Below are 27,541 nucleotides of genomic sequence, written 5' to 3'. Positions count from 1 at the left end.
TAACACGCAGCTGCAGCAGTGAGAAAATGGTGGCGACGGGGAAAATGGCTTGGTCTTATAGGGCAAGGACATGTGACATACACTGCCAATCACACATGCCCTTGCTTGTGTGAAAAAAAGCACTTCGCTCCGTGTGTGCGCTGCTGATAGGCTGACAGATTGCACCTCTCCACTGCAAATGCGGGAAAGAGAAAAAAAAATGGAGATCTTCATTGTTCCTGCAGAGATCCATCCCCTGCCCCTCCCCCCACCCCGCTGTACACTCAAACTGCGTATTAACATTAATTTTCATCATTACTGAGAAAAAATCCAGTTATGATTTTGGTGCACGAACAGTTATCGAACATAACCTCGAACAGCCGAATTTTTCTCAAATTGTTCGTGTTCGCCGACCGGCTCGAACACCGCCCAAAACAGCTCGAATTTGAGATTGGCGAACAGTTCGAGTAGAACAACGCTCATCTCTAGTAATAACTATATAATGTGTGTATATATATGTGTGTGTATATATATATGTGTGTATATATATACAGTGCCTACAAGTAGTATTCAACCCCCTGCAGATTTAGCTGGTTGACACATGCAGAATTAACTTGGCATTGTGACATTTGTACTGTAGATCAGCCTGGAAGTGGGAAATGCACTGCAGCAAATATTGTTTTTTTTTTTTGTTTGTTTGTTTTTTTTAAAACGTTAAAAGTTAATTCAGAGTGTCATTTATTATTCAACCCCTCAAACCACAAGAATTCTGTTTGGTCCCCCTAAAGTATTAAGAAGTAGTTCAGGCACCAAGAATAATGAACTTCACATGTGTGGATTAAAGATCTCTTTTGCCAGCCTTTTCTGACTATTTAAGACCCTCCACAAACTTGTGAACAGCACTCAGACATGGTCAACATGGGAAAGACAAAGGAGCATTCCAAGGCCATTAGAGACAAGATCGTGGAGGGTCACAAGGCTGGCAAGGGGTACAAAACCCTTTCCAAGGAGTTGGGCCTACCTGTCTCCACTGTTGGGAGCATCATCCATAAGTGGAAGGCTTATGGAACTACTGTTAGCCTTCCACGGCCTGGACAGCCTTTGAAAGTGTCCTCCCGTGCCGAGGCCAGGCTTGTCCGAAGAGTCAAGGCTAACCCAAGGACAGCAAGGAAGGAGCTCCAGGAAGATCTCATGGCAGTGGGGACATTGGTTTCAGTCAATACCATAAGTAACGTACTCCACCGCAATGGTCTCCGTTCCAGACGAGTCCGTAAGGTACCTTTACTATCAAAGCGTCATGTCAAGGCTCGTCTACAGTTTGCTCATGATCACTTGGAGGACTCTGAGACAGACTGGTTCAAGGTTCTATGGTCTGATGAGACCAAGATCGAGATCTTTGGTGCCAACCACACAAGTGACGTTTGGAGACTGGATGGCACTGCATACGACCCCAAGAATACCATCCCTACAGTCAAGCATGGTGGTGGCAGCATCATGCTGTGGGGCTGTTTCTCAGCCAAGGGGCCTGGCCATCTGGTCCGCATCCATGGGAAGATGGATAGCACGGCCTACCTGGAGATTTTGGCCAAGAACCTCCGCTCCTCCATCAAGGATCTTAAGATGGGTCGTAATTTCATCTTCCAACAAGACAACGACCCAAAGCACACAGCCAAGAAAACCAAGGCCTGGTTCAAGAGGGAAAAAGTCAAGGTGTTGGAGTGGCCTAGTCAGTCTCCTGACCTTAACCCAATTGAAAACTTGTGGAAGGAGCTCAAGAATAAAGTGCACATGACACACCCAAAGAACCTAGATAACTTGGAGAAGATCTGCATGGAGGAGTGGGCCAAGATAACTCCACAGACCTGTGCCGGCCTGATCTTATAAAAGACGATTATTAGCTGTAATTGCAAACAAGGGTTATTCCACAAAATATTAAACATAGGGGTTGTATAATAATTGACCCACACTTTTATGTTTAAAATTTAATAAAATTCAACTGCGCAACATAACTTTTTGGTTTGTAAGATTTATGCTTCTGTTCATAAAACCTACTCTCGTTTGCAGTTTGAAGGCTCTAACTTATTTGCATCTTATCAAACCAGCTAAATCTGCAGGGGGTTGAATACTACTTGTAGGCACTGTATACAGTATATATACAGTATATATAGTGTTACTGAAAGGTCCTAGAATGAGTGGAAAGTAGACAGATGTTATCTTTGCGGTCAGAAACAACTGACTCTGAGATGTGTAGAGACACTAATCATTTCTTTGGAGAAACAGGACGCTTAGAATATAATCTATAGTCGGCTGCAAGAATTAATTTTCGTTGCCTCTTATCTGATTTTGCATTATATATATACTAGAAATAGGCCGGATGCTATTGCATGGGGAGTGCGGTGAAATGAACCTCTGTGTACCCTTAGTGGTGCTAACAGGAGCAGTGGCCATGTGTCACACCATTTGCGCTTTCCATCATCCCTGTTCTATATCATCCTTCCGCATTTGTGTCTTGTATTTGTTGCATCATTTGACGTCATTCACACCTGTGCACTGTCTCTTCCTTGTTGGGTGCTGTATTTTGGGATCTGGTGTTGTGTTTCTTGAGTGATGGTCACTATGTGGTGTCTCCTGTGTGCGGGTTTACACTATATGGTCTCTTGGAAGCTGTTGTGACTATAATTGGATGTGGTCCATTGTTTTGTGTAGTTTGATGTGTGTGTGATTGTCCGTTTCCAAGGTGGAGCAAAAAAACAGAAAGGAAGTGAAAGGAAAGAATTTATTATCATGTCACAAATAATGGCAAAGCTTCATACTTTACATCATAGGAACAGAAAGACAATCCATAGAAATGTTATTAGATTCTATTTTTATGTATTAGATAGATAGATGGAACTATGAAACCTGAAAGACATACTGATAGGATGTTTAGATTGTGAGCCCCAATGGGGACAGTGCTGCAAATGTATGTAAAGCACTATGGAATTAATAGTGCTATATAAATGAATCAATATTATTATATGATATAAATATATTATTTATGTATATATGGTGAAACTATGTAAGTATGTATCTATAATGACTCCTCAATCTATATATATATATGATATGTCTAAGGGGTAGCGTTTCTCCTTATGGAGAGTGACACACCGGCTCTGGCACATCAAGGTAAGGAGGCTTATTCGCCATGCAATGCTTCTCTGGGAAATTGAATATGCAAATTGCCTCTTCACAGGAAAAGACCTCAGTCCAGAGCCTCTCACCAGCCAAATCAGTTCTCATACTTTACACTGACGAGGGCCGACAGCCCGAAACGCCGTGTCTGCAAATTGAGATTCTGATTTGGCTTTTATCCTAAGTCATATTGCACGACTCGTTAAAGGGTTGATTGTGACTTGTAGGATTGCTGCTTCCAATAGGTGGCGCTATAGAGTACAAGTCCTCTTTTTCTCTGAAGAGGCAATTTGCATATATATATATAACAACATTAACAAACATATATATGTATGTGTTTAGCTATGATGTATGTACTGTATGTACTAAAAATATAGAATTATTTAAAGTATATAATATCTATCACATATCTATGTATAATATATGTCTAAAATCTACAATTTTTTAAGATATAAATAGAGATATATATGAATATATATCTATGTAGCAATGTCTCTATCCACATGAATTAGAGCCAGAGGAGGAGATATGGTGAACAGCCGTCCCACCCATCTCTTCAGCTGTTCACAAAAAACCCAGCCCAGTGAAAAGACAAATAAGTCTCTCAGCATCTTTGACACTGTAGTTACAAATATGGGTTTCCATCACCAACTGTTTAAAAGTTGATGATACATATCTCCTCTGTGATGACCTTAAATATTCTATATATATGTATTTACAACAAAATTAATGGTGCAAAATATATGTTATCTATATACAGTACAGACCAAAAGTTTGGAAACACCTTCTCATTTAAAGATTTTTCTGTAATTTTCATGACTTTGAAAATTGTACATTCACACTGAAGGCATCAAAACTATGAATTAACACATGTGGAATTATATACTTAACAAAAAAGTGTGAACCAACTGAAAATATGTCTTATATTCTAGGTTCTTCAAAGTAGCCACCTTATTCTTTGATGACGGCTTTGCACACTCTTGGCATTCTCTTGATGAGCTTCAAGAGGTAGTCACCGGAAATGGTTTTCACTTCACAGGTGTGCCCTGTCAGGTTTAATAAGTGGGATTTCTTGCCTTATAAATGGGGTTGGGACCATCAGTTGTGTTGTGCAGAAGTCTGGTGGATACACAGCTGATAGTCCTCCTGAATAGACTGTTAGAATTTGTATTATGGCAAGAAAAAAGCAGCTAAGTAAAGAAAAACGAGAGGCCATCATTACTTTAAGAAATGAAGGTCAGTCAATGCGAAAAATTGGGAAAACTTTGAAAGTGTCCCCAAGTGCAGTTGCAAAAACCATAAATCGCTACAAAGAAACTGGCTCACTTGAGGACTGCCCCAGGAAAAGAGGACCAAGAGTCACCTCTGCTTCTGAGGATAAGATTATCCGAGTCACCAGCCTCAGAAATTGCATGTTAACAGCAGCTCAGATTAGAGACCAGGTCAATGCCACACAGAGTTCTAGCAGCAGACACATCTCTTCAACAACTGTTAAGAGGAGACTTTGTGCAGCAGGCCTTCATGGTAAAATAGCTGCTAGGAAACCACTGCTAAGGACAGGCAACAAGCAGAAGAGACTTGTTTGGGCTAAAGAACACAAGGAATGGACATTAGACCAGTGGAAATCTGTGCTTTGGTCTGATGAGTCCAAATTTGAGATCTTTGGTTTCAACCACCATGTCTTTGTGCGACGCAGAAAGGGTGAACGGATGGACTCTACATGCCTGGTTCCCACCGTGAAGCATGGAGGAGGAGGTGTGATGGTGTGGGGGTGCTTTGCTGGTGACACTGTTGGGGATTTATTCAAAATTGAAGGCATACTGAACCAGCATGGCTACCACAGCTTCTTGCAGAGGCATGCTATTCCATCCGGTTTGCATTTAGTTGGACCATCATTTATTTTTCAACAGGACAATGACCCCAAACACACCTCCAGGTGTGTAAGGGCTATTTGACCAAGCAGGAGAGTGATGGGGTGCTACGCCAGATGACCTGACCTCCACAGTCACCAGACCTGAACCCTATTGAGATGGTTTGGGGTGAGCTGGACCTCAGAGTGAAGGCAAAAGGGCCAACAAGTGCTAAGCATCTCTGGGAACTCCTTCAAGAATGTTGGAAGACCATTTCCGGTGACTACCTCTTGAAGCTCATCAAGAGAATGCCAAGAGTGTGCAAAGCAGTCATCAAAGCAAAAGGTGGCTACTTTGAAAAACCTAGATTATAAGACATATTTTCAGTTGTTTCACATTTTTTTGTTAACTATATAATTCCACATGTGTTAATTCATAGTTTTGATGCCTTCAGTGTGAATGTACAATTTTCATAGTCATGAAAAATCACAGAAAAATCTTTAAATAAGAAGGTGTGTCCAAACTTTTGGTCTGTAACGTACGTATTAGTACGCCCTGGGCTGTAAAGGGGTTAAGACCCATAGTGGTGGGGATTGGTTCCCATGGTGAAAAATTAAGTGCCTGGATGGATTTTTACCTACAGCCTCTGGTTCAGGAAACTCCGACTTACATTAGGGATTCAAAATTCATAGTGACCATTTTTGATAAATTTGAATGGCCAAAAAACTTTGGATGATTGTCCTGTGATGTGGTGGCATTATACCCCCTCAATTCCACACCATATTGCTTTAGCATGTTTAACCTACCACCTTGACACATACAGTTCGTACACTATAGAAATAAAAGAATTTCTGGTCATAGCAGTACAGTTCCTCTTAGAGCGTAATTATTTTAGCTTTGATAAAAGTTTTTTTTTTACAGAAAAGAGGAGTCAGCATGGGCAGTAAATTTTCTCCTTCGCTAGCGAACATAGTGATGTGTAGGTGGAGGAGCTTTTCATTTACCATAATGATAACACATATAGTGGACACATTGTGTGGTACGGTAGATTTATTGATGACCTCCTCCTGGTGTGGGGGGCACACAGGAGGAGGTGGTACAATTTGTACAGTACATCAACTGCAATAATTTTAATCTTAAATTCACTTAGTTCTACCATTCATCCAAAATTACTTTTTTGGATCTCGAGCTTGAGGCTACCAAGGAGAAAGAATTGGTCAAAATTAATCCCCACAGAAAATCTACAGCCTCAAATTCTATTCTATCAGCTAAATGTTGTCATCCGCCACATATTAAGAGAAATATCCCTTACGGTGAGCTAATACGAACAATACGAAATTGTTCAGATAACATCACTTTTCAGAAGGAATCAGAAAAAATTTGGAACAGACTATTCAATAGGTGCTATCCCGAGTGGTCTTTAAGAAAAGCGAGTAGAATTGTCTCCAATATAAATCGGAAAGATATACTCCGAAATAAACAGAAAAATAACATTAACACATTGGATACTAGGGTAACGTTTTCTACCACCTATAGTCCTCAGTATAATAAAATTACATCTAGAATTAAAAAGTATAACCCTATTATATATCAGAACAAGAAACTAAAAAACCTACTTTCTAATGCCATCCGCTTTGTAGCCAGGAAAGCGCCCGCTCTGGGAACCATCCTTTCTCCTAGCTTATACACCAGTGAGACTAATACTGTACAACCAAATTGGCTCAGCACAAAAGGTTTCTTCAGATGTGGAGCCAATCGGTGCAAAGCGTGTCTACATGCGGTTAAAACAGATAGTTTTATGTCCTTAAGTAATGATAGAGAATATAAAATTCATGATTTCCTCAATTGTAATTCATCAGGGGTTATATACCTTATAGAATGCACCTTGTGGAAGGTCCACTATGTGGGTTGTACCACAGGTGCGCTGAAAGTCCGTATCAGAAGACATCTTTCTGATGCGATTCATTTGGAAGCCATAAATACATCAGCAGTATCGAGGCATTTTGCGAGAGTTCATAAAGGTGACACCTCATTCTTTAAATATATGGAGATAGAGAAGGTATATAGATCCACACGAGGGGGGGATCATTAGTGCAAACTTCTGAACCGGGAGTCCCTGTGGATTTTCACATTGGATACCACAGGGGTTAAATTCAAGACAGGATCTGATACTGCAGTATTAAGAAATATAATTCTGCATTTATTTCCATGCATGTACACTGGGTACGGAAAGTATTCAGACCCCTTTACATTTTTCACTCTTTGTTTCATTGCAGCCATTTGGTAAATTCTAAAAAGTTCATTTTTTTCTCATTAAAGTCCACTCTGCACCCCATCTTGTCTGAAAAAAACAGAAATGTAGAAATTTTTGCAAATTTAATAAAAAAGAAAAACTGAAATATCACACGGGCATAAGTATTCAGACCCTTTGCTCAGTATTGAGTAGAAGCACCCTTTTGGGCTAGTACAGCCATGAGTCTTCTTGGAAATGATGCAACAAGTTTTTCACACCTGCATTTTGGGATCCTCTGCCATTCTTCCTTGCAGATCCTCTCCAGTTCCATTAGGATGAATGGTAAACGTTGGTGGACATCCATTTTCAGGTCTCTCCAAAGATGCTCAATTGGGTTTAGGTCAGGGCTCTGGCTGGGCCAGTCAAGAATGGTCACATAGTTGTTCTGAAGCCACTCCTTTGTTATTTTAGCTGTGTGCTTAGGGTCATTGTCTTGTTGGAAGGTGAACCTTTGGCCCAGTCTGAGGTGCAGAGCACTCTGGAAGAGGTTTTCATCCAGGATATCTCTGTACTTGGCCGCATCCATGTTTCCTTCAATTGCAACCAGTCGTCCTGTCCCTGCAGCTGAAAAACACACCCATAGCATGATACTGCTGTTATGATCTGCTACAAGAACTAAGGAAAGAGAGGAAATCTGTCCATACAATAGGACTAAGCTGATTCCCTAGGATGCAGCGGGCAACCTGTTCCTTGTGAACAGACCCGCCTTCGTCCGCGGCTAGTCTGAACGCAGACCTATAGATTAAAGGGAGGGGTCCCTAAAAGAACTAAGGACTGAGACAAAATTGGACACCTCCTGGCAGAAGTAGTAGCACAAGAAGACAAACAGACAAAAGTACTTAGTGGTCCAAGGACCAAACAAACTAGAGAGATACAGTAGGTAAAAAGCACCTGGCTAGATTAAGAGTCAAAGTAACACTGAAGTCCAGCAAAGCCTGAAGGGCGGAGCTGGAATAAATAGGCAGAAGTGACCACAAAATAGAAAAAACTAACAGGAGGGTTCTAACAACTGCCACCACCATGTTTCACTGTTGGGATTGTATTAGGCAGGTGATGAGCAGTGCCTGGTTTTCTCCACACATACCACTTAGAATTATCACCAAAAAGTTCTATCTTTGTCTCATCAGACCAGAGAATCTTATTTCTCATAGTCTGGGAGTCCTTCATGTGTTTTTGAGCAAACTCTATGCGGGCTTTCATATGTCTTGCAATGAGGAGAGGCTTCCGTCTGGCCACTCTGCCATAAAGGCCCAACTGGTGGTTGATAGTTGACTTTTTGGAACTTTCTCCAATCTCCCTACTGCATCTCTGGCGCTCAGCCACAGTGATCTTGGGGTTCTTCTTTACCTCTCTCACCAAGGCTCTTCTCCCACGATTGCTCAGTTTGGCTGGACGGCCAGGTCTTTGTAGACTTCCGGTGGTCCCAAACTTCTTCCATTTAAGGATTATGGAGGCCACTGTGCTGTTATGAACCTTGCGTAATGCAGAAATTCTTTTATAACCTTGGCTAGATGTGTGCCTTGCCACAATTCTGTCTCTGAGCTCCTTGGGCAGTTCCTTTTAGCTCATGATTCTCATTTGGTCTGACATGCACTGTGAGCTGTGGGGTCTTATATAGACAGGTGTGTGCCTTTCCAAATCAAGTCCTATCAGTTTAATTAAACACATTTGGACTCCATTGAAGGAGTAGAACCATCTCAAGGAGGATCACAAGGAAATGGACAGCATGTGACTTAAATATGAGTGTCTGAGCAAAGGATCTGAATACTTATGACCATGTGATATTTCAGTTTTTCTTTTTTAATAAATTTGCAAAAAAATTCTACATTGCTGTTTTTTTCAGTCAAGATGGGGTGCAGAGTGTACTTTAATGAGAAAAAAAATGAACTTTTTAGAATTTATCAAATGGCTGCAATGAAACAAAGAGTGAAAAATTTAAAGGAGTCTGAATACTTTCCGTACTCACTGTATGTATCTATATACATTGCTCCAAAAATAAAGGGAACACTTAAAACAACAGAATATAACTCCAAGTAAATCAAACTTCTGTGAAATCAAACTGTCCACTTAGGAAGCAACACTGATTGACAATCAATTTCACATGCTGATGTGCAAATGGAATAGACGATAGATGGAAATTATTGGCAATTATCAAGACACCCTCAATAAAGGAGTGGTTCTGCAGGTGGGGACCACAGACCACATCTCAGTACCAATGTGTTCTGGCTGATGTTTTGGTCACTTTTGAATGTTGGTTGTGCTTTCACACTCGTGGTAGCATGAGACAGACTCTACAACCCACAGAAGTTGCTCAGATAGTGCAGCTCATCCAGGATGGCACATCAATGCGAGCTGTGGCAAGAAGGTTGGCTGTGTCCAGAGGCTGGAGGCACCACCAGGAGACAGGCCAGTACACCAGGAGATGTGGAGGGGGCCGTAGGAGGGCAACAACCCAGCAGCAGGACCGCTACCTCCACCTTTGTGCAAGGAGGAACAGGAGGAGCACTGCCAGAGCCCTGCAAAATGACCTCCAGCAGGCCACAAATGTGCATGTGTCTGCACAAAAGGTTAGATACCGACTCCATGAGGGTGGTATGAGGGCCCGACATCCACAGATAGGGGTTGTGCTCACAGCCCAACACCATGCTGGACGCTTGGCATTTGCCACAGTACACCAGGATTGGCAAAGTTGCCACTCGCGCCCTGTGCTCTTCACAGATGAAAGAAGGTTCACACTGAGCACATGTGACAGATGTGACAGAGTCTGGAGACGCCGTGGAGAGCGACATCCTTCAGCATGACCGGTTTGGCAGTGGGTGAGTAATGGTGTGGGGTGGCATTTCTTTGGAGGGCCGCACAGCCCTCCATGTGCTCGCCAGAGGTAGCCTGACTTCCATTAGGTACTGAGATGAGATCCTCAGACCCCTTGTGAGACCATATGCTGGTGCGGTTGGCCCTGGGTTCCTCCTAATGCAGGACAATGCCAGACCTCATGTGGCTGGAGTGTGTCAGCAGTTCCTGCAAGATGAAGGCATTGAAGCTAAGGACTGGCCCGCCCGTTCCCCAGACCTGAATCTGATTGAGCACATCTGGGACACCATGTCTCGCTCCATCAGCCAACGTCACGTTGCACCACAGACTGTCCAGGAGTTGGCGGATGCTTTAGTCCAGGTCTGGGAGGAGATGCCACAGGAGACCATCCGCAACCTCATCAGGAGCATGCCCTGGCGTTGTAGGGAGGTCATACAGGCACGTTGATATATATATATATATATATATATATATATATATATATATGCCTTTTTGTCATTCTAGTAGTAGGGCCATAATTAAGACATGATTTGTTGAAACGCGTAGGTCTGTAAGCTATGATAGTTGCACATTTGCTGTATTCTTTGTGGAGCAGTGTTTTATATGGCTAATAAAAGCTAAGTTTTAATATTTTTTCTACTAAACAAACCTTTACGCTGGATCATTTGCACTTTTCCCTTGTCTGACTACACTTACGTTTCGCCCTGGTACCACTTATCTGCATCTCCAGAAGTTTCCCATTTCTCTATTATACTCTTCAAATTACATTTTGAGACTTTCTCCTCCTGTTGTTGCACATATTTTTTTCCCTTCATCTGCACAGGTATCATTAATCTATCAACTATAATGGCCGTACCAGGTTCTGCAGGTCCTGTATCCCGTACACATGACGTGGGCAGTGCACGGCATGACGCTAGTTTTTATTCTGAGTGCTCTTATATACGGTGGTAGTTTTACACAATGTTGAGCCTGTGATTTGCAAAGTGAAATGTCTGACTGCTAGAACAGAAGTATACGGCAGATTCTGCAGCATGGATACATAAAGGACGTCCTGGGGGAATATACCTCCCTCCAACACTCGTCCAGTCCCTGCCTCACACTAGAGACATTTATAATAACTCCAGGACTATGGAGCTGGTCATTTTCTCATAATCTGTGGCCATTATTAGTGATCTCGCATTGTACGGTAATATCACCCTGGAGGTTGTGATGTATTTAGTGTAATAGCGCCATCTAGAATATACAGTATATATCAGGCGATACCAAGCTTTCTATAGTTAGTCGTCTTATGTGCCCTCTATAGCTATCTATTATACTTTATATTTCTTTATAATAATTTATAATAAATTACTTGATAGTTTTACAGCTTTATGATGTTTATTAATCTGCTGTAATTATAAAAAAAAGTCCAACCTTACAGTGGACACAGGTGGAAGTGTCCTCCATGATGGTGTAGGCTGAGGTGGAGCAAGTATATAGTCAGTGGGGGATCAAGATGACCAGTATTCCCCAGGGTTCCTTGTTATCAGGGAGGGACCCGGTGTATGCAATCAAAAGATCTTATCCTCTGACCGGCTGTGTGCCATCAACAGGTAATGATCCTCTTTCCGGCTGTGTGCCATCAACAGGTAATGACCATCCGGCAGTGCGACATCAACTGGTCATCACCCTCCGGCTGTGTGCCATCAACAGGTAATGACCATCCGGCAGTGCGCCATCAACAGGTAATGACCCTCTGGCTATGGCCATCAATAGGTCATCACCCTCCGGCTGTGTGCCATCAACAGGTAATGACCATCTGGCAGTGCGCCATGAACAGGTAATGACCATCCGGCTGTGTACCATCAACAGGTAATGATCCTCTGTCCTGCTGTGTGCCATCAACAGGTAATGACCCTCTGGCTATGGCCATCAATAGGTCATCACCCTCCGGCTGTGTGCCATCAACAGGTAATGACCATCCGGCAGTGCGCCATGAACAGGTAATGACCATCCGGCAGTGCGCCATCAACAGGTAATGACCATCCGGCAGTGCGCCATCAACAGGTAATGACCCTCTGGCTATGGCCATCAATAGGTCATCACCCTCCAGCTGTGTGCCATCAACAGGTAATGACCATCCGGCAGTGCGCCATGAACAGGTAATGATCATCCGGCTGTGTGCCATCAACAGGTAATGATCCTCTGTCCGGCTGTGTGCCATCAACAGGTAATGACCCTCTGGCTATGGCCATCAATAGGTCATCACCCTCCGGCTGTGTGCCATCAACAGGTAATGACCATCCGGCAGTGTGCCATGAACAGGTAATGATCCTCTGTCCGGCTGTGTGCCATCAACAGGTAATGATCCTCTGTCCGGCTGTGTGCCATCAACAGGTAATGACCCTTTGGCTATGGTCATCAATAGGTCATCACCCTCCGGCTGTGTGCCATCAAATGTTTTTATCTTCTTTCCAGTCTTGTGCCATCAAGAGGTAATGACCCTCCAGCTGTGGGCCATCAACAGGTCATCACCCTTCGGCATTTAGGCTTCTTGTCTTCTGTAAGATGCGATTCTTGAGTCTCCTGATGTTAAAAAATATTTAAAAAATCACCGATTAAACTAATAATCTATCTAGTACATAAGCATCACAATTTATAATCTATCTAGTGCATAAGTATGACAATTTAGCTCACAGAACATACACTATGCTAAAACATTAGACCCTACAAGCAGAAATTTGCTAAACTAACATAAATATAACTGACAAATCAGTAGAAAAATCGCTACCAATGGCACAGCTCTCTTCACATCAACCTGTAACCATAGTAGATAAGAAATAGAGGACAATGCTCATAGTCAGTTATCAACAATTCGGCATGGGGCATCCCACCAGAGACATTATAATATCTAGTAGATTATAGATGGCAATAGAATTTACCAACAAGCACATAGTACGCCAAACTCAAGTACATAGTATGCCAAACCTCGACACGTTTTCCTAAAATAGGTTCATCAGAAGCACATACTAGACAGTGATACTTAGCAAAGAGTTCATAGATACAGTGCTGGCCAAAAGTATTGGCACCCCTGCAATTCTGTCAGATAATACTCAGTTTCTTCCTGAAAATGATTGCAATCACAAATTCTTTGGTATTATTCTCTTCATTTAATTTGCTTGCAAGGAAAAAACACAAAAGAGAATGAAGCAAAAATCAAATCATTGATCATTTCACACAAAACTCCAAAAAAGGGCAGGACAAAAGTATTGGCACCCTCAGCCTAATACTTGGTTGCACAACCTTTAGCCAAAATAACTGCGAACAACCGCTTCCCATAACCATCAATGAGTTTCTTACAATGCTCTGCTGGAATTGTAGACCATTCTTCTTTGGCAAACTGCTCCAGGTCCCTGATATTTGAAGGGTGCCTTCTCCAAACTGCCATTTTGAGATCTCTCCACAGGTGTTCTATGGGATTCAGGTCTGGACTCATTGCTGGCCACCTTAGAAGTCTCCAGTGCTTTCTCTCAAACCATTTTATAGTGCTTTTGGAAGTTTGTTTTGGGTCATTGTCCTCCTGGAAGACACATGACCTCTGAGGGAGACCCAGCTTTCTCACACTGGGCCCTACATTATGCTGCAAAATTTGTTGGTAGTCTTCAGACTTCATAATGCCATGCACACGGTCAAGCAGTCCAGTGCTAGAGGCAGCAAAGCAACCCCAAAACATCAGGGAACCTCCGCCATGTTTGACTGTAGGGACCGTGTTCTTTTCTTTGAATGCCTCTTTTTTTTTCCTGTACACTCTATGTTGATGCTTTTTGCCAAAAAGCTCTACTTTTGTCTCATCTGACCAGAGAACATTCTTCCAAAATGTTTTAGGCTTTCTCAGGTAAGTTTTTGGCAAACTCCAGCCTGGCTTTTTTATGTCTCGGGGTAAGAAGTGGGGTCTTCCTGGGTATCCTACCATACAGTCCCTTTTCATTCAGACGCCAACGGATAGTACAGGTTGACACTGTTGTACCCTCGGACTGCAGGGCAGCTTGAACTTGTTTGGATGTTAGTCGAGGTTCTTTATCCACCATCTGCACAATCTTGCGTTGAAATCTCTTGTCAATTTTTCTTTTCCGTCCACATCTAGGGAGGTTAGCCACAGTGCCATGGGCTTTAAACTTCTTGATGACACTGCGCACGAAGACACAGGAACATTCAGGTCTTTGGAGATGGACTTGTAGCCTTGAGATTGCTCATGCTTCCTCACAATTTGGTTTCTCAAGTCCTCAGACAGTTCTTTGGTCTTCTTTCTTTTCTCCATGCTCAATGTGGTACACACAAGGACACAGGACAGAGGTTGAGTCAATTTTAATCCATGTTAACTGGCTGCAAGTGTGATTTAGTTATTGCCAACACCTGTTAGGTGCCACAGGTAAGTTACAGGTGCTGTTAATTACACGAATTAGAGAAGCATAACATGATTTTTTAAAGGGTGCCAATACTTTTGTCCACCCCCTTTTTTAGGTTTGGTGTGGAATTATATCCAATTTGGCTTTAGGACAATTCTTTTTGTGTTTTTTTCATCGAAGACAAATTAAATGAAGAGAATAATACCAAAGAATTTCTGATTGCAATCATTTTCAGGAAGAAACTGAGTATTATCTGACAGAATTGCAGGGGTGCCAATACTTTTGGCCAGCACTGTATATGCGCCATATGATAAGGTGCTAAAGTGCAAGTGTGTGACAAAATATCCATTCGATTTCAGGTGCAATGCTGCATTGTATGTAGTAAGATGGTGCCCATCAGACAGCATGTATAGGACTAACCTGTGATGAAAACACGAGCAATGGGAAAGTTCAAGCAGTTGCCTTCTCAATCTTCCTCGCCTCTAAGACATCTAAGGAAACATCTTCTCCTCTTGATTTTGGGTGGAGGCATTTCAGGCTCTGGCATTCTAGGTTCTGACATACTAGGTTCTGACATGGTAGGTTCTGGTGTTCTAGGTTCTGGTGCTCTTGGCTCTGGAATTCTGGGTTGTTGGCTTCTCTGAAAAATCAGTAACCTCTCTTTATGCTCCGTGGAACTTCGAGCTCTTCTTCCTATATTGTTGTAAGGGATCGTTCTGACCCAGATAATATCACTGAATGCCACTTTATAGTTGCAACTAGGAACCTTTTTCGCATCCTGCGGTGCAGGAGCCATGGATGGAGTAGAACATTTGCCATTGGGCAGGACAGGTGTTCTCCTGGAGTCTTGCTCCTGAATCTGAGGGATGCAAATCGGCTCCTTACAAGCACTTTGTTCCTTCAGAATGGTTTTGTTCTCAGGAGTTTTCAGATTGTTTCACCAGGTTCAGACATTGCCCACTTGCTCAGGACAAGACTTAAGGCCAAATACTCTAGTATTGTCAGTAGTGTCATCACCGCAACAAAAACTGAGTCACGGAAGAGCCAAAGAGGAAGATTGATGGAAGCTTGATAGGTGCTTCTCCTGAGATCCACGGGTAGTGGGTCATCCTATAATAAAGAAAAAAAACATAATAAAGTCCTGTATATTTATACCCAATCCAGTCAAACAGAGAGCCCTTGTTATTATACAGTGATGGATACATTATCAAGCAACTTTCAGAAATATCCCATTGAGAAGATCAGGAAGAAGTTTGGGATTCACCTCCAGGGTCCATGGAATATTATTTACAGTTGGACTTTCATATGACGGACGGTCACGTGTCCAGTATGAGAAGTCCTGCAAGAGGCGATATTCTCATTAGCTGATCCTTGTGACCTCCATATTGATGAGAACATACTCGCCCTCAGTGTACTGTAATGTGGGGGGTAGAGCAACGTAAAGCACAGAAATGATAGGGTGATACTCATCATCTCCAGAGGTCTCTCAGCACCAAGGTATGGTCAATGAGATACAAGCTGCAGATGGGCCGAGGCTTCTAATATACCCAGGGGTGACATCACAAAGCCCTCTGTGACATCATTGCACAGTTCTATCCATCATGTCACTGATACTTTGGACCTAACTAAATGTCTAAAAGAGAACCCTTCGACATGATTTCCAATCACGGAGCAGCTTCAGTTTTTCAAGAAAAGTTTAAAAAATATAATCTGTGCTGTGATTGGTCACAATGGCACATGAAGCAGAACGTCTTTAGATCTTTTAAAGGGAAAGTGTCAGCAATTTTTTTACAATTGTAAAATTTTACAGTATTTATATTTATATATAAACACACATACATATTTAAAAAGGTTTCAATGGTATAAAATCTGAAATAAATATTTTAACTGTTTTGATGTTTTCATCTTGTAAACACTAGGGGGAGCAGCTGCTGACATTTCTATGAAAACAGAATACAGCTAGCTCGCATTACGACTGCAGTAAAAGTGGGCGGGATCTGCTCACATGGGTGTGATGTCACTCCTCCCCTTCTGGGCGTTTGCAAAAAGGTAAATGAGACTGCAGTTTAGGATCACAGTGCGGAGCGATCACTGGTGACTGCAAAGTGATATATAAGGGACAACACCGAAGTCATTAATCACTACAAGGACAAGGCAGGAATGTGGGAGTCAGAGGGGTCACCCCACACTTATATCCCCTCTGACTGTCACTTCCTAAGCTCCTTTCCCTGCCATAACCTCTTATTCCCGCAGGTAAATTCTTACAGGACCCCCCTCCCCATCCCCTTCCCCTGCCGCAGCTGATTCTAAACGTCCTCCATATGTAATAATAGACAGGTACTCACCGGCAGCCTATGGTAATTCACAGGGTAGAACAGGGTACAGCACAGAAACAATATGGCGATCCTCATTGTCTCCAGGGGGTATCTCAGCACCAAGATATGGCCAATGAGATATGAGCTCCAGGTGGATGGACCCCCCTTATATACCCCAAGGGTGACATCACAACGCCCTCTGTGACATCATCACCCACAACATTCCGTCACATGACATCACACAGCACCAGCATCATGTGACCCAGCATAAATAGAAAGTCCTTGTTGCCTATACCAACCATTCAAAACTAAGTTTATACTTTTCCAACAGCTAAAGGCGGCTCTGTGATGGCAGTTTCTTCTTGTGGACGGTTGTGATAAATCTGCAGAACATCTACATAACGCGACATGTAGAAAATCCTGTCTTTTCCCCTCTGTTCTTCCTCTGGTGCTACAGAGACCGATAGAAGGAGCTTTTCCAGACCTTACAGTGCACAATATGGCACCTAATCACTGATATCCCAGATCTCCTCAGTACAAGCATACCGCCAACCTATGAGGACTAGAAAGAGGGCGAAACCATGCGGCACGCGTAGTCTGACCACGCCCCTATCCACATCCCAAGCCACGCCCTTTTTATACCTTGGCAGGAGGAGATGTCTGTACAAAGCGCAAGTTATCAAAAGGCTGAAGGAACACTTTATCAACATGACTTCGGAATGTATGACTATACGGCCTACTATACACAGCCCACTGAACCCCCCCACTTACTATAAATAAAAACCACCACACTGTGACATTGGATATAATGGCCACAGCAGCCTCATTTATTATATAACAGCATGTAAACATAAATAACATTAATTAACTTTAAATTAACTCTGAAAAGGAGGAGGGGGAATTGAAGGCTCCACCATTTTTTGGAGAAAAACTGCAACAAACAGCTCCACCATGCCACCCCCAGCCGCACCACAACCGGCCCAGGGGGACCCAGCTGACTGTTGCCCATACATTTTGAAAACTGCAACAAACAGCTCCACCATGCCACCCCTAGCCGCACCGCAAACGGCCCAGGGGGACCCAGCTGACTGTTGCCAATCCAGAAATGTGCCGCTGAGACCTCGCTCAGTAGGGACCCGTTTTAAATTTTTAACACCCGCTTAACACCGATGGGAGTCACCCATCCCTGCAGTGGGCTCCCCCGTCCTCCTTCGATGTAAGCAACCGCCTTCAAAACCCCCCTCCTTTTCCGCCAACCGCTGTGACAATTTAACAAGGAACAATATGCAAAATTGCTAGGCAAATAGGGCAGGTGGGCGGGAGATTCAGGTATGTTAAACTTTTCCCGAATGGACTACCCCCGCCACCCCTCACCTTATATACCCCCCACAGAGATACCCCCCACTAGCCAATCAGATAACCCTGTACTATCCCCCTGCCCCTATACTCCTCCCCTACAAATTCGCGCCCAAAACTCTATTCCTTACATTAACCCCTTACCACCCCAAATTACGGCCTAGCAGACCTCCTGAGTCATGCGGCCCTCCCCTTAAGCCCCCTATGGGGGGATGCAGTCCGGGCCATACTTGACTTCGGAATGTATGACTATACGGCCTACTATACACAGCCCACTGAACCCCCCCACTTACTATAAATAAAAACCACCACACTGTGACATTGGATATAATGGCCACAGCAGCCTCATTTATTATATAACAGCATGTAAACATAAATAACATTAATTAACATTAAATTAACTCTGAAAAGGAGGAGGGGGAATTGAAGGCTCCACAATTTTTTGGAGAAAAACTGCAACAAACAGCTCCACCATGCCACCCCCAGCCGCACCACAACCGGCCCAGGGGGACCCAGCTGACTGTTGCCCATACATTTTGAAAACTGCAACAAACAGCTCCACCATGCCACCCCTAGCCGCACCGCAACCGGCCCAGGGGGACCCAGCTGACTGTTGCCCATCCAGAAATGTCCCGCTGAGACCTCGCTCAGTAGGGACCCGTTTAAAATTTTAACACCCGCTTAACACCGATGGGAGTCACCCATCCCTGCAGTGGGCTCCCCTGTCCTCCTTCGATGTAAGCAACTGCCTTCAAAACCCCCCTCCTTTTCCGCCATAGCGAGCAGGCATGACACCTTATGCCTGAGAGTCCCGCCATACCAAAAGTGCCTTTTCAACTCCCTCCATCAATGCTAATGCCCACATATCTATGCCAATATCATTCAAATGGACCCCATCAGACCGCAGAAATTCCCTAGACGGAACTTCCAGATCCCGATGACGAACCACAACCCCCCCATGCAGAGCAATGAATCGGGAAACCTCCCTATTCACCTTGCTCCGAGCTTTATTTATCCTTTCGACTGACCTGGCGTGTCGCCATGCCAGGCGTGCGACGATGTCCGACCATACGAGCACTAATCCCGGATAGGTTTCCAAAAGCCTCAGGCAGTCAAACTTGACGTCACGGATCAAGTCTCTAGACGTCCTGGAGCCCAAGTCATTCCCACCCGCATGCAAAACGAGTATATCCGGAGGCCTATCCAAATTAGCATAAAAATGAAATTCGGGCATTACCCGGCTCCACAGCAAACCCCTGATACCGATCCACCGAACCGTCGCAACCTCCTTCGTTATACCCAACTGGCGCCCCGCCGGTCTTACGTCGGCCCGAATGGAACCCCAATATACATACGAGTGACTTAGCACCCAGATCAACCGAGGGGGTCATGAAACATAAAACAAAGGGGGGGGGGGAATGTAAAGAAGAAAAGAAACTCGTTACCACATAATAACACTATCAAAAAATTGGGGAAAAATCTTATAACATATGAGGCCAGACATAAGACCGATACCTCGCCGACTCCCATCGACCAATCTTTTTCACAGCTTTAACCCCCAAACCCCAGCGAGCAGCCTCAGTGGCGGCCCCAATCCGAAACTAATGAGAACCAAACTCCAAACCATTCAGACCACAACTAGCTAAACCCTGAAGATGGTAATAAACTGATACACCGATAATGCAGATCCATCTTGATGTAACAAAAAGGTACCCGATGATGGACCTCTCACCTCCAGAAATGCAGAAGCCCATCTCACCGGGCATTCAAACAAACCGTCCACAGCCCACAATTCCACCAAACAACCCTTACCAGCTGTATCGGTTTTTGACCGCCTCAAATAACACCGTACTGCCTCCTCCGAGCACACTACTTCCTTCGATAACAGCCCGCCATGACACTTAACATTCTTGCTCACCAATTCGCTTATCCTAAATGCCCCAAAAAACGCCAGAACAAAGGCCGCCCCAAATGGCCGACATTCATATTCAGAACTACACACACTGCTAAGGCAACGCAAAAGCTGACCCAGTATTTCAAACGATACCGGGTGCCGCAAATCACGTACCGGATAGCTCCTCCGAAATGCCTTCATCGCCTGTCGAACCAAGAAATCCTTGGTAAAGTCCCTCCAACCACTTAACTTAAAGAAGATGGCCAAACCTGCTAACCTACCAGCTACAGCTGAGCCCGATAAACCCTCCTGAAATGCCCTGCCGATCATGTACAACAATAAATAGGGACGGTCCACTTCCGTCACCTGCTCACCTGCCGACTCCTCTAGCTCCTGCCAAAGACGCCACGCAGAAACATATCGAGACCAAGTACTGGGGTTAACAGAACACCTCACCAAATTCAACGCTGCATGGACACTAGATCCCACAACCACCGGGGCCAATCGGTTTCCAACTGCTCCGCGTCCGGCGCCAGTTCCCGAAAACGATCCCACTGGAAGCGAGACAATGCATCAGCTATTGAATTCTGAACACCCGGTACATGAACAGCACAAAACCAGACATTAAAATCCAAACATCTGAGCACTAGATGGCGCAAAAGAGACAGAACCGGCAATGAAACAGCTGACAAGTTGTTAATACAATGCACTACACTCAAGTTGTCACAGAAGAAACGCACTTTCTTGTTCCTCAGCTCAGAGCCCCAAACCTCCAAAGCCACCACAATAGGAAACATTTCCAGCAATGCCATGTTTCTTGTCAATCCTGCATCCTTCCATGATTCCGGCCACTCTCCCACACACCATTTTCCACCGAAATAGGCCCCAAAACCATAAGAACCTGATGCGTCTGTAAACAAAACCAGATCCACATTAGAAACGACTTGATCCATCCAAACCGACCTGCCATTATAAGATTGAAGAAAATCCGCCCAAATGGACAAATCCGCCTTGTGTTCCAAATTCAATCTTACAAAATGCAACGGATGTTTAATGCCTGCTGTCGCCTGAGCCAACCTACGTGAAAAAACTCTTCCCATAGGTAAAATCCTGCACGCAAAATTTAACTTACCCAAAAGAGATTGCAGTTGGCGCAGGCGCAATTTCTTTGCCCGCAAAGCCTCTTGGACACAAGACTTTAGATCTAACAACTTGTCCTCTGGCAAGCGGCATTCCATCCTGACGGAATCCAATTCAATGCCCAAAAACTTCAAAACCGTGGAGGAGCCCTCCGTTTTCTCCGGGGCCAACGGAATGCCAAAGCGAGATGCTACCTGTTCAACTGTCCTAAGCAGCAAAGAACAAACTGAGGACCCAGCTGGCCCAATACACAAAAAGTCATCTAAATAGTGCAATACGGAGTCCAAGCCAGATTCCTCCCTAACTACCCATTCAAGAAAACAACTGAACTTTTCAAAGTAGGAACACGAGATCGAACATCCCATCGGTAGACAACAATCCACGTAATAATGACCGTCCCAAAAACAACCAAGTAAATTAAAACTGTCTGGGTGTACCGGAAGCAGACGAAAAGCGGACTCAATGTCAGTTTTTGCCATGAGAGATCCTTTTCCCAGCCTCCGCACCCAGTCCACGGCCTTGTCAAAAGAAACATACGATACAGATGCCAAATCTGGATCAATACCATCATTAACTGAACTACCATGAGGATATAGAATTCTATGATTCTATGATTCTATGATATGACAAGTGATGCATTAACCAAAACTTGTAAGGCTCCTTTTTGGGCACAACGCCCAGAGGAGAAACACATAAACACGGCAACGGAGGTTCCAAAAAAAGGACCAGCCATGCGACCTAACTTAATTTCCTTATCCAATTTTTCCTTAACAACTGCCGCATGCATCCGAGCCGAATCAAATTCTTAGGCCGCACCGTACGTGGCACAACTGCAGACGGAATCCTGAAGCCAAAATTAAAACCATCCCTCAACAACACAGCTGCTTCCTTATCTGGATACCTACTTAGAAACGGAAGCATCCGATCTATTCTCACTGGTGTCCTCCCTTTTTGAAAAAGAGTCGCTTGATTTTTTCTTTCCTTTCTTAAAGCACTTGGAATGGCTGTGGGACCCTCCGCAGCCTGAACATTCGTGCTTAAACTTACAGTCTGTGCCAAAACGGCATTCCCGCTCGTTAAACTGCCAGCACAGCCCCTTCCTGGAGCCTGACGAGGATGCCGCCGAATTGGCAGAACCCCCGCTACTCCCAGGAAAGGACTGCGAGGTCGACCTTGGTGCTGCCATCAATCGCAACCACAAACTAATCTCCTTGTGGTCCCACCGTAAACTCGGACGGACTGCCTTTCTTTGCCTAAACTGTTCATCATACCTCAGCCAGGCAGTCCCGCCATAAACACGGTATGCTTCACTAATCGAATCTAAATAACAAAATAATGCAGAACAGTTCTCTGGAGCTTTCTCCCCAATGACACTCGCTAGTGTGGTAAACGCCTGCAGACAATTTTGAAAAGTGCGAGGAATCAGACGATAACACCTGCGCTCCTCCTCATCCTTCTTACTCTCATCTGGCTTTACCCTGTCCAAATTAAACGGTAACAAAGAAAAAATTTCCACGTACTCATCTTTCCATATTTTTTCTCGCACCTCCTGCTTTAAATGAGCTCCCAAGGGGCCATCAAAGCACACATAAACCTCGCCCCTCACTCTGTCATCCAACCGCACTGTATCCACTGGAGTCGCCGCAGCCGCTGGTCCCGCAACCGTCTCATTATCTGCAATTGGCGTGGGAATACCTCCACTCACAACTGCCGGGGTCTCCGCAACTTGCCCTGAACCTCCAGCACCACCCTGCCAAACTCCGCTAGGACCTGCCGCAGGTGACAAAAAACCCCGCACCATGCTAAGAAATTCCGACACAACGTCACTACCCGTCACCCTGTCAGCCGCCAAGCCCCTCTGAAAATACCGCTTCCTCTGACCTACATCATCCGCATTCCCCCGAGGCGCATTTAAACCATGTGACTTACCCGTCCGACTACGAGGAAGCCTTCGAACAGCCGTTTCGTGTCCTCTGCGGCGATCGTCCCCACTCTCTTCACTGCGAGATGAAATCTGGCCCTCTTCTTCAGAGGCAGAGTCAGGCTCGGGGACATCGCCAGGTAAACCCGACGGAGTCAACCCACCGCTAGACCTGGACCTCCTATCCTCAATAGCGTGCTGTCTGGGAGGAGGAGAGACTTCAGCTGCAAGCCTGCAGCCCGCATCCCTAGCAGCAATCTGCCCTCTCCCATGTACATCGCATCGGTCGTCGGTGCTACCGACATCCCGGGTGGGTCGTCTCCTGGCCCCCCGCACTGGTCGTCCCGATCTCCGCCGCCGGGGTCCTGCTGATCCTGACGCCTGGGCCCGGTGCGGTTGCACCTGCCGTTCTTCTGGGTCAGCTCCAACTGACCGGTACTGCTTTGCTTTCCCCGCTGCATGGGCCCGGCACGGCTATGCCTGCCGCTCACCTGAAATAGCTCGGGCTGACCTATTCACCCTCCTGCCTCCTTCTGCTCCCTGGGTCCGGCATCCTTCAGGCTCAGCTCTCCTTCCCCTGGCTGCTCGCTGGGCCCGAAGTGGATGCCCCGGCCGTTCATATAATGTATCTCTCCCTCCTTCAGCAGCAGAGGCCCTACTCTCCTGAGCAGCCTGCACTTCCTGGATAGTGGTGCCACATGACCGGGATGACCTCACAGAGGGGGCGGAGCCAATGACGGAGGGGCTTTGCAACCGGCACCTGGTCCGGGGAGTCCCTTCCGGGCTGAGTCTCTCCGGTGGCCTGGACCTCCTTGCACCTCTCTGAGGTGCTGCGGGTGCAGCCACCTCTCCGGCCGTCTCTTCAGTGTTCCATCGCTGCAGCTGATCCTGGAGCAACAGCTGTCCCCTGCTCTCAGCCAAGGAACGGATCTCCTGGAAAAGAGCCTCCATTCCTCAGGACCCGTCGTAGATTCAGGTATGTTAAACTTTTCCCGAATGGACTACCCCCACCACCCCTCACCTTATATACCCCCCACAGAGATACCCCCCACTAGACAATCAGATAACCCTGTACTATCCCCCTGCCCCTACACTCCTCCCCTACAAATTCGCGCCCAAAACTCTATTCCTTACATTAATCCCTTACCACCCCAAATTATGGCCTAGCAGACCTCCTGAGTCATGCGGCCCTCCCCTTAAGCCCCCTATGGGGGGATGCAGTCCGGGCCATACTTGAATGAAGGTTTTGAAGGGCATCCACTGTCCCGGCACTAACGGAAGTTCCACAACCAATCTTATAAGGACACTAAGTTTTGTGGCATCCGATTAGTCCCCAGAAAATGGAGGGGAGGTGATTACCTGAGATTAATGTCGCGGATGGAATCCAAATGGATCTTCACATTAAATAGCTTGGCTCTGAAGGGCCTTAATCACGAGAGTCAGCTGTATGCCTTTAACTCGCAGCGGTATATACTGTATGTATTTTTTATCCCAGTACCAATTGAACATTTACATTGCACTTTTATGAACCTCCTTATATTTTATCATTATAATATGTCTTTTGGATATATTCGTTTGAATCCACCTATTTTATATATGTATTTGTTTCTATATATTGATACCCCTATTGGAGATACAATATAATGTTTTTATTTTTCTCCTTCATTTTTTCCTTTTTATCTCTTGATGGTACTAAGTGCCGAATTTATACTATCCTGGTAATATACACTGATTAACAGACTATTTTTTATAGCCATCAGAAATATAAGTATAGAATTTTTATTAATTTTTAACTAATTGTGAAAGTTTGAACAAAGTCTTTTTTATTATTATTTTTTTCACACACAGTCTATTCTTATTGGAATTCTATCTTAGTTCTATTGCACCTCCATATGTCCTTTTGCACCGTCTTGATAGTATTGGATCTTCCTGCATTTCTTTGTTTGTATTATCTTTGTGAGGGGCGTTTGGACTTTATTAGGTTACCAGTTTGACTACCAGCGAGAAGCTGACGAAGAGGAACTGTGAGTCCTCGAAACGCGTAGTTTTTTTTGGCCTATACAGGACATCGAAGGAGAAGGAGAGAGTCAATGCACAGAGATAAGCCCTCCTGATATCCAGAAGATATATATAACCATATCATATTATTGATACAAAATATAAATGCACAGAGTCAATAAAATCACTTAAAAACACCAAACCCCATCCTTACTTTGCAAGATACCTATTCCAAAGGTGTATCTAGGTTTTCTGGCACCCGGTGCAGCAGGGGCTGGCTGGCACATTTTAGCCTGGGGGGCAAGCACACAGCAGTGGCCCATGAGTAGCGGCCCATCCTTAACATGTTTATTACCAGATGCATCATAAGCCTATATTCACACGACCGTATTGTGTTGCCCGTGAAAAAAGCTGACAGCACTTGGACCAGTTCAGATGAGTGTTTGTAGTGGTCAGACATAGTACATATTATTCTTATGTATTACTATTTTTAAAGCAGATATACCTTTTTAGAGATGTAGTACCAGGGGCGGACCTACCGCCCGTGCAGCCGGTTCATTGAACGGGGGCCCCCGAGGGAGAGGGGGCCCCTCCAGCCTCCAGCAGGGCCGCCATCATGGCATGACTGCCCTGACTCCAGCATGGGGCCCGGCCGGTCGGGGCCCCCTCGGAGCCCCCCTCTTGTGCGTCTCCTCATGGGGCCTCCCCCCGCAGGACCCCCCGCCGTCACATGACCGGAGATGTGCCTGCGCTCAGCAGGGGAAGGGGGAAGTGACATCCTGCATGGGGCATTATAAGAGGGGAAGGGGGGAAGTGACATCCTGCATGGGGCATTATAAGAGGGGAAGGGGGGAAGTGACATCCTGCATGGGGCATTATCAGAGGGGAAGGGGGGAAGTGACATCCTGCATGGGGCATTATAAGAGGGGAAGGGGGGAAGTGACATCCTGCATGGGGCATTATAAGAGGGGAAGGGGGGAAGTGACATCCTGCATGGGGCATTATAAGGGAGGGGGGGCATGACATTCTGCATGGGGCATTATAAGGGAGGCGGTGTGACATCCTGCATGGGGCATTATAAGAGGGGGAGGGGGGAATTGACATCCTGCATGGGGCATTATATAGAGGGCGGGTGTGTGACATACTGCATGGGGCATTATAAGGAGGGGGGGTGACCTCCTGCATGGGGCATTATAAGGGAGGGGGTGGTCTGACATGCTGCATGGGGCATTGAAAAGGGGGGAAGTGACATCCTGCAAGGGGCATTATATGGGGGGAAGAGGTGACATCCTGCATGGGGCATTTTATGGGGGGTAGATGTGACATCCTGCATAGCGCATTAAAAGACGGGTGTCATCCTGAATGGGGCATTATAAGGGGTGAACAACCTGCATGGAGCGTTACATGGGGGCCAATATTCTGTATGGAGAGTTATATGGGGACAAGTATCCTGTATGGAGCATTATAAGGGGGTCAGTATCCTGTGTGGAGCATTATATGGTGCCCATATTACTGTATGGAGGACTATACTGTCCGGTCTGCACTATGCGCTGTGAGGATTCGCCGGTTTCTGAGCTATTGTAGAATTTACAATAGCTATCGCTTGTGTAATGGGGCATTATAAGGGGGGAACAGCCTGCATGGAGCGTTATATGGGGGCCAATATTCTGTATGGAGCGTTTTATGGGGGTCAGTATTCTGTATGGAGCGATATATGGGGGACAGTATTCGGTAGGGAGCGTTATATGGGGGCCAGTATTCTGTATGCAGTGTTATATGGGGACCAGTATCCTCTATGGAGCGTTATATGGGGACCAGTGTCCTGTATAGAGCATTATATGGGGACCAGTATCCTGTATGGAGCATTATAAGGGGGTCAGTATCCTGTATGGAGCATGATATGGTGCCCATAATACTGTATGGAGGACTATACTGTCCGGTCTGCACTGTGCGTTGTGAGGATTCGCCGGTTTCTGAGCTATTGTAGAATTTACAATAGATATCGCTCATGTAATGTAGTAAGTGAAATCCTTGGCCTTGTACTATATATATATATTTCTCTGCGGTACCTGTGCATCATGAATCATGGTATGTGTTAAAGGGGCCCACTGAAACTCTGTCGCCCAGGGCCCACAAAAACCTGGAGCCTGACCTGGGGGTAAGTATAACAAGTTGTATTTTTTTTACATACAATTAATTAACTTGGAGTGGGGGGAATCAGAGATGCACGGGGGGATGAGAGATGCACGGGGGGGGGGGCCCTTCATGCCCCCTATGAAGGGTGGGGGGGGCCCCCAAAAAATTCTTGCACAGGGGCCCACTACAGTCTGTGTCCGCCCCTGTGTAGTACGCTGTGTTTTTCTACACTCCTAAAATAACATATCAGCAGAGTAAAGGTGGTCACACATAAGCCCAGGTCTGCTAGACA

This window comes from Phyllobates terribilis, unplaced genomic scaffold (assembly GCF_046119375.1).
Source record: "Phyllobates terribilis strain yellow unplaced genomic scaffold, ASM4611937v1 Scaffold_29__1_contigs__length_15306474, whole genome shotgun sequence".
NCBI classification, from domain to species: domain Eukaryota; kingdom Metazoa; phylum Chordata; class Amphibia; order Anura; family Dendrobatidae; genus Phyllobates; species Phyllobates terribilis.
Note: the sequence above shows the minus strand (reverse complement) of the source record.